At 46.9% G+C, this 5,000-nt stretch overlaps 25 non-coding genes and 1 pseudogene across 25 annotated transcripts in view; all 26 read left to right on the top strand.

The window, feature by feature from the left end:
• LOC148990238 (5S ribosomal RNA) overlaps positions 1-62 on the top strand; it is a 119-nt gene extending 57 nt beyond the window's left edge. The window contains exon 1 of the ribosomal RNA XR_016156750.1: positions 1-62. This exon is cut by the window's left edge and continues 57 nt beyond it. This is a non-coding gene — a ribosomal RNA (5S ribosomal RNA).
• Positions 63-125: 63 nt separating this feature from the next.
• Positions 126-244, top strand: LOC148990237 (5S ribosomal RNA; annotated as a pseudogene).
• Positions 245-307: 63 nt separating this feature from the next.
• Positions 308-426, top strand: LOC148990236 (5S ribosomal RNA). The gene has a single exon (XR_016156748.1). It is a non-coding gene; the product is annotated as a 5S ribosomal RNA (ribosomal RNA).
• A 63-nt stretch (positions 427-489) lies between these two features.
• Positions 490-608, top strand: LOC148990235 (5S ribosomal RNA). The gene has a single exon (XR_016156747.1). It is a non-coding gene; the product is annotated as a 5S ribosomal RNA (ribosomal RNA).
• Positions 609-671: 63 nt separating this feature from the next.
• Positions 672-790, top strand: LOC148990234 (5S ribosomal RNA). Its single transcript, XR_016156746.1, has one exon. It is a non-coding gene; the product is annotated as a 5S ribosomal RNA (ribosomal RNA).
• Positions 791-962: 172 nt separating this feature from the next.
• Positions 963-1,081, top strand: LOC148990233 (5S ribosomal RNA). The gene has a single exon (XR_016160771.1). It is a non-coding gene; the product is annotated as a 5S ribosomal RNA (ribosomal RNA).
• A 63-nt stretch (positions 1,082-1,144) lies between these two features.
• Positions 1,145-1,263, top strand: LOC148990232 (5S ribosomal RNA). Its single transcript, XR_016156745.1, has one exon. It is a non-coding gene; the product is annotated as a 5S ribosomal RNA (ribosomal RNA).
• Positions 1,264-1,326: 63 nt separating this feature from the next.
• On the top strand, positions 1,327-1,445 carry LOC148990231 (5S ribosomal RNA). Its single transcript, XR_016160769.1, has one exon. It is a non-coding gene; the product is annotated as a 5S ribosomal RNA (ribosomal RNA).
• A 63-nt stretch (positions 1,446-1,508) lies between these two features.
• On the top strand, positions 1,509-1,627 carry LOC148990230 (5S ribosomal RNA). The gene has a single exon (XR_016156744.1). It is a non-coding gene; the product is annotated as a 5S ribosomal RNA (ribosomal RNA).
• Positions 1,628-1,690: 63 nt separating this feature from the next.
• On the top strand, positions 1,691-1,809 carry LOC148990229 (5S ribosomal RNA). Its single transcript, XR_016167982.1, has one exon. It is a non-coding gene; the product is annotated as a 5S ribosomal RNA (ribosomal RNA).
• A 173-nt stretch (positions 1,810-1,982) lies between these two features.
• Positions 1,983-2,101, top strand: LOC148990228 (5S ribosomal RNA). The gene has a single exon (XR_016156743.1). It is a non-coding gene; the product is annotated as a 5S ribosomal RNA (ribosomal RNA).
• Positions 2,102-2,164: 63 nt separating this feature from the next.
• Positions 2,165-2,283, top strand: LOC148990227 (5S ribosomal RNA). The gene has a single exon (XR_016160768.1). It is a non-coding gene; the product is annotated as a 5S ribosomal RNA (ribosomal RNA).
• A 63-nt stretch (positions 2,284-2,346) lies between these two features.
• Positions 2,347-2,465, top strand: LOC148990226 (5S ribosomal RNA). The gene has a single exon (XR_016156742.1). It is a non-coding gene; the product is annotated as a 5S ribosomal RNA (ribosomal RNA).
• A 63-nt stretch (positions 2,466-2,528) lies between these two features.
• Positions 2,529-2,647, top strand: LOC148990225 (5S ribosomal RNA). The gene has a single exon (XR_016167970.1). It is a non-coding gene; the product is annotated as a 5S ribosomal RNA (ribosomal RNA).
• Positions 2,648-2,821: 174 nt separating this feature from the next.
• On the top strand, positions 2,822-2,940 carry LOC148990224 (5S ribosomal RNA). Its single transcript, XR_016160767.1, has one exon. It is a non-coding gene; the product is annotated as a 5S ribosomal RNA (ribosomal RNA).
• A 63-nt stretch (positions 2,941-3,003) lies between these two features.
• LOC148990223 (5S ribosomal RNA) lies at positions 3,004-3,122 on the top strand. The gene has a single exon (XR_016156741.1). It is a non-coding gene; the product is annotated as a 5S ribosomal RNA (ribosomal RNA).
• Positions 3,123-3,185: 63 nt separating this feature from the next.
• Positions 3,186-3,304, top strand: LOC148990222 (5S ribosomal RNA). The gene has a single exon (XR_016161720.1). It is a non-coding gene; the product is annotated as a 5S ribosomal RNA (ribosomal RNA).
• Positions 3,305-3,367: 63 nt separating this feature from the next.
• LOC148990221 (5S ribosomal RNA) lies at positions 3,368-3,486 on the top strand. The gene has a single exon (XR_016156740.1). It is a non-coding gene; the product is annotated as a 5S ribosomal RNA (ribosomal RNA).
• A 171-nt stretch (positions 3,487-3,657) lies between these two features.
• Positions 3,658-3,776, top strand: LOC148990220 (5S ribosomal RNA). Its single transcript, XR_016160766.1, has one exon. It is a non-coding gene; the product is annotated as a 5S ribosomal RNA (ribosomal RNA).
• A 63-nt stretch (positions 3,777-3,839) lies between these two features.
• On the top strand, positions 3,840-3,958 carry LOC148990219 (5S ribosomal RNA). Its single transcript, XR_016156739.1, has one exon. It is a non-coding gene; the product is annotated as a 5S ribosomal RNA (ribosomal RNA).
• Positions 3,959-4,021: 63 nt separating this feature from the next.
• LOC148990218 (5S ribosomal RNA) lies at positions 4,022-4,140 on the top strand. Its single transcript, XR_016156737.1, has one exon. It is a non-coding gene; the product is annotated as a 5S ribosomal RNA (ribosomal RNA).
• A 63-nt stretch (positions 4,141-4,203) lies between these two features.
• Positions 4,204-4,322, top strand: LOC148990217 (5S ribosomal RNA). The gene has a single exon (XR_016156736.1). It is a non-coding gene; the product is annotated as a 5S ribosomal RNA (ribosomal RNA).
• Positions 4,323-4,385: 63 nt separating this feature from the next.
• Positions 4,386-4,504, top strand: LOC148990216 (5S ribosomal RNA). Its single transcript, XR_016156735.1, has one exon. It is a non-coding gene; the product is annotated as a 5S ribosomal RNA (ribosomal RNA).
• Positions 4,505-4,567: 63 nt separating this feature from the next.
• LOC148990215 (5S ribosomal RNA) lies at positions 4,568-4,686 on the top strand. The gene has a single exon (XR_016156734.1). It is a non-coding gene; the product is annotated as a 5S ribosomal RNA (ribosomal RNA).
• A 63-nt stretch (positions 4,687-4,749) lies between these two features.
• Positions 4,750-4,868, top strand: LOC148990214 (5S ribosomal RNA). Its single transcript, XR_016161718.1, has one exon. It is a non-coding gene; the product is annotated as a 5S ribosomal RNA (ribosomal RNA).
• A 63-nt stretch (positions 4,869-4,931) lies between these two features.
• The window catches only part of LOC148990213 (5S ribosomal RNA), a 119-nt gene continuing 50 nt past the window's right edge, over positions 4,932-5,000 (top strand). The window contains exon 1 of the ribosomal RNA XR_016156733.1: positions 4,932-5,000. This exon is cut by the window's right edge and continues 50 nt beyond it. This is a non-coding gene — a ribosomal RNA (5S ribosomal RNA).

The following is a 5,000-nucleotide window of genomic DNA, read 5'->3' as shown; positions in this document are numbered from 1 at the left end:
AGGGTCGGGCCTGGTTAGTACTTGGATGGGAGACCGCCTGGGAATACCAGGTGCTGTAAGCTTTATATAGTTTACTAACCTAATGTTCTAACCATTCAAATAGCCCAATTTTGGCAGCAGATTTCGCTTACGGCCATACCACCTTGAGAACGCCCGAACTCGTCTGATCTCGGAAGCTAAGCAGGGTCGGGCCTGGTTAGTACTTGGATAAGAGACCGCCTGGGAATACCAGGTGTTGTAAGCTTTATATAGTTTACTACCCTAATGTTCTAACCATTCAAATAGCCCAATTTTGGCAGCAGATTTCGCTTACGGCCATACCACCTTGAGAACGCCCGAACTCGTCTGATCTCGGAAGCTAAGCAGGGTCGGGCCTGGTTAGTACTTGGATGGGAGACCGCCTGGGAATACCAGGTGCTGTAAGCTTTATATAGTTTACTACCCTAATGTTCTAACCATTCAAATAGCCCAATTTTGGCAGCAGATTTCGCTTACGGCCATACCACCTTGAGAACGCCCGAACTCGTCTGATCTCGGAAGCTAAGCAGGGTCGGGCCTGGTTAGTACTTGGATGGGAGACCGCCTGGGAATACCAGGTGCTGTAAGCTTTATATAGTTTACTACCCTAATGTTCTAACCATTCAAATAGCCCAATTTTGGCAGCAGATTTCGCTTACGGCCATACCACCTTGAGAACGCCCGAACTCGTCTGATCTCGGAAGCTAAGCAGGGTCGGGCCTGGTTAGTACTTGGATGGGAGACCGCCTGGGAATACCAGGTGCTGTAAGCTTTATTGTTTAAAAAAAAAAAAAAAAAAAAAGAGTCAATGAAATGGTTCAAAAATCCTAAATTGTCTTTTTTCCCCTCGAAATGCCTGAAATATTCTCTGAGTTTCTTCAGAAAGCCTGAAAGAGTCTCTTTTTTTTTCTTCTTCAAATAGCCCAATTTTGGCAGCGGATTTCGCTTACGGCCATACCACCTTGAGAACGCCCGAACTCGTCTGATCTCGGAAGCTAAGCAGGGTCGGGCCTGGTTAGTACTTGAATGGGAGACCGCCTGGGAATACCAGGTGCTGTAAGCTTTATATAGTTTACTACCCTAATGTTCTAACCATTCAAATAGCCCAATTTTGGCAGCAGATTTCGCTTACGGCCATACCACCTTGAGAACGCCCGAACTCGTCTGATCTCGGAAGCTAAGCAGGGTCGGGCCTGGTTAGTACTTGGATGGGAGACCGCCTGGGAATACCAGGTGCTGTAAGCTTTATATAGTTTACTACCCTAATGTTCTAACCATTCAAATAGCCCAATTTTGGCAGCAGATTTCGCTTACGGCCATACCACCTTGAGAACGCCCGAACTCGTCTGATCTCGGAAGCTAAGCAGGGTCGGGCCTGGTTAGTACTTGAATGGGAGACCGCCTGGGAATACCAGGTGCTGTAAGCTTTATATAGTTTACTACCCTAATGTTCTAACCATTCAAATAGCCCAATTTTGGCAACAGATTTCGCTTACGGCCATACCACCTTGAGAACGCCCGAACTCGTCTGATCTCGGAAGCTAAGCAGGGTCGGGCCTGGTTAGTACTTGGATGGGAGACCGCCTGGGAATACCAGGTGCTGTAAGCTTTATATAGTTTACTACCCTAATGTTCTAACCATTCAAATAGCCCAATTTTGGCAGCAGATTTCGCTTACGGCCATACCACCTTGAGAACGCCCGAACTCGTCTGATCTCGGAAGCTAAGCAGGGTCGGGCCAGGTTAGTACTTGGATGGGAGACCGCCTGGGAATACCAGGTGCTGTAAGCTTTATTGTATAAAAAAAAAAAAAAAAAAAAAAGAGTCAATGAAATGGTTCAAAAATCCTAAATTGTCTTTTTTCCCCTCGAAATGCCTGAAATATTCTCTGAGTTTCTTCAGAAAGCCTGAAAGAGTCTCTTTTTTTTTCTTCTTCAAATAGCCCAATTTTGGCAGCGGATTTCGCTTACGGCCATACCACCTTGAGAACGCCCGAACTCGTCTGATCTCGGAAGCTAAGCAGGGTCGGGCCTGGTTAGTACTTGGATGGGAGACCGCCTGGGAATACCAGGTGCTGTAAGCTTTATATAGTTTACTACCCTAATGTTCTAACCATTCAAATAGCCCAATTTTGGCAGCAGATTTCGCTTACGGCCATACCACCTTGAGAACGCCCGAACTCGTCTGATCTCGGAAGCTAAGCAGGGTCGGGCCTGGTTAGTACTTGAATGGGAGACCGCCTGGGAATACCAGGTGCTGTAAGCTTTATATAGTTTACTACCCTAATGTTCTAACCATTCAAATAGCCCAATTTTGGCAACAGATTTCGCTTACGGCCATACCACCTTGAGAACGCCCGAACTCGTCTGATCTCGGAAGCTAAGCAGGGTCGGGCCTGGTTAGTACTTGGATGGGAGACCGCCTGGGAATACCAGGTGCTGTAAGCTTTATATAGTTTACTACCCTAATGTTCTAACCATTCAAATAGCCCAATTTTGGCAGCAGATTTCGCTTACGGCCATACCACCTTGAGAACGCCCGAACTCGTCTGATCTCGGAAGCTAAGCAGGGTCGGGCCAGGTTAGTACTTGGATGGGAGACCGCCTGGGAATACCAGGTGCTGTAAGCTTTATTGTATAAAAAAAAAAAAAAAAAAAAAAAGAGTCAATGAAATGGTTCAAAAATCCTAAATTGTCTTTTTTCCCCTCGAAATGCCTGAAATATTCTCTGAGTTTCTTCAGAAAGCCTGAAAGAGTCTCTTTTTTTTTCTTCTTCAAATAGCCCAATTTTGGCAGCGGATTTCGCTTACGGCCATACCACCTTGAGAACGCCCGAACTCGTCTGATCTCGGAAGCTAAGCAGGGTCGGGCCTGGTTAGTACTTGAATGGGAGACCGCCTGGGAATACCAGGTGCTGTAAGCTTTATATAGTTTACTACCCTAATGTTCTAACCATTCAAATAGCCCAATTTTGGCAGCAGATTTCGCTTACGGCCATACCACCTTGAGAACGCCCGAACTCGTCTGATCTCGGAAGCTAAGCAGGGTCGGGCCTGGTTAGTACTTGGATGGGAGACCGCCTGGGAATACCAGGTGCTGTAAGCTTTATATAGTTTACTACCCTAATGTTCTAACCATTCAAATAGCCCAATTTTGGCAGCAGATTTCGCTTACGGCCATACCACCTTGAGAACGCCCGAACTCGTCTGATCTCGGAAGCTAAGCAGGGTCGGGCCTGGTTAGTACTTGGATGGAAGACCGCCTGGGAATACCAGGTGCTGTAAGCTTTATATAGTTTACTACCCTAATGTTCTAACCATTCAAATAGCCCAATTTTGGCAGCAGATTTCGCTTACGGCCATACCACCTTGAGAACGCCCGAACTCGTCTGATCTCGGAAGCTAAGCAGGGTCGGGCCTGGTTAGTACTTGGATGGGAGACCGCCTGGGAATACCAGGTGCTGTAAGCTTTATTGTTTAAAAAAAAAAAAAAAAAAAAGAGTCAATGAAATGGTTCAAAAATCCTAAATTGTCTTTTTTCCCCTCGAAATGCCTGAAATATTCTCTGAGTTTCTTCAGAAAGCCTGAAAGAGTCTCTTTTTTTTTCTTCTTCAAATAGCCCAATTTTGGCAGCGGATTTCGCTTACGGCCATACCACCTTGAGAACGCCCGAACTCGTCTGATCTCGGAAGCTAAGCAGGGTCGGGCCTGGTTAGTACTTGAATGGGAGACCGCCTGGGAATACCAGGTGCTGTAAGCTTTATATAGTTTACTACCCTAATGTTCTAACCATTCAAATAGCCCAATTTTGGCAGCAGATTTCGCTTACGGCCATACCACCTTGAGAACGCCCGAACTCGTCTGATCTCGGAAGCTAAGCAGGGTCGGGCCTGGTTAGTACTTGGATGGGAGACCGCCTGGGAATACCAGGTGCTGTAAGCTTTATATAGTTTACTACCCTAATGTTCTAACCATTCAAATAGCCCAATTTTGGCAGCAGATTTCGCTTACGGCCATACCACCTTGAGAACGCCCGAACTCGTCTGATCTCGGAAGCTAAGCAGGGTCGGGCCTGGTTAGTACTTGGATGGGAGACCGCCTGGGAATACCAGGTGCTGTAAGCTTTATATAGTTTACTACCCTAATGTTCTAACCATTCAAATAGCCCAATTTTGGCAGCAGATTTCGCTTACGGCCATACCACCTTGAGAACGCCCGAACTCGTCTGATCTCGGAAGCTAAGCAGGGTCGGGCCTGGTTAGTACTTGGATGGGAGACCGCCTGGGAATACCAGGTGCTGTAAGCTTTATATAGTTTACTACCCTAATGTTCTAACCATTCAAATAGCCCAATTTTGGCAGCAGATTTCGCTTACGGCCATACCACCTTGAGAACGCCCGAACTCGTCTGATCTCGGAAGCTAAGCAGGGTCGGGCCTGGTTAGTACTTGGATGGGAGACCGCCTGGGAATACCAGGTGCTGTAAGCTTTATATAGTTTACTACCCTAATGTTCTAACCATTCAAATAGCCCAATTTTGGCAGCAGATTTCGCTTACGGCCATACCACCTTGAGAACGCCCGAACTCGTCTGATCTCGGAAGCTAAGCAGGGTCGGGCCTGGTTAGTACTTGGATGGGAGACCGCCTGGGAATACCAGGTGCTGTAAGCTTTATATAGTTTACTACCCTAATGTTCTAACCATTCAAATAGCCCAATTTTGGCAGCAGATTTCGCTTACGGCCATACCACCTTGAGAACGCCCGAACTCGTCTGATCTCGGAAGCTAAGCAGGGTCGGGCCTGGTTAGTACTTGGATGGAAGACCGCCTGGGAATACCAGGTGCTGTAAGCTTTATATAGTTTACTACCCTAATGTTCTAACCATTCAAATAGCCCAATTTTGGCAGCAGATTTCGCTTACGGCCATACCACCTTGAGAACGCCCGAACTCGTCTGATCTCGGAAGCTAAGCAGGGTCGGGCCT

This window comes from Pimephales promelas, chromosome 3 (genome assembly GCF_988280905.1).
Source record: "Pimephales promelas chromosome 3, fPimPro1.hap1.1, whole genome shotgun sequence".
NCBI lineage: Eukaryota > Metazoa > Chordata > Actinopteri > Cypriniformes > Leuciscidae > Pimephales > Pimephales promelas.
Note: the sequence above shows the minus strand (reverse complement) of the source record. Positions and strands in the feature narration are given on the sequence as shown.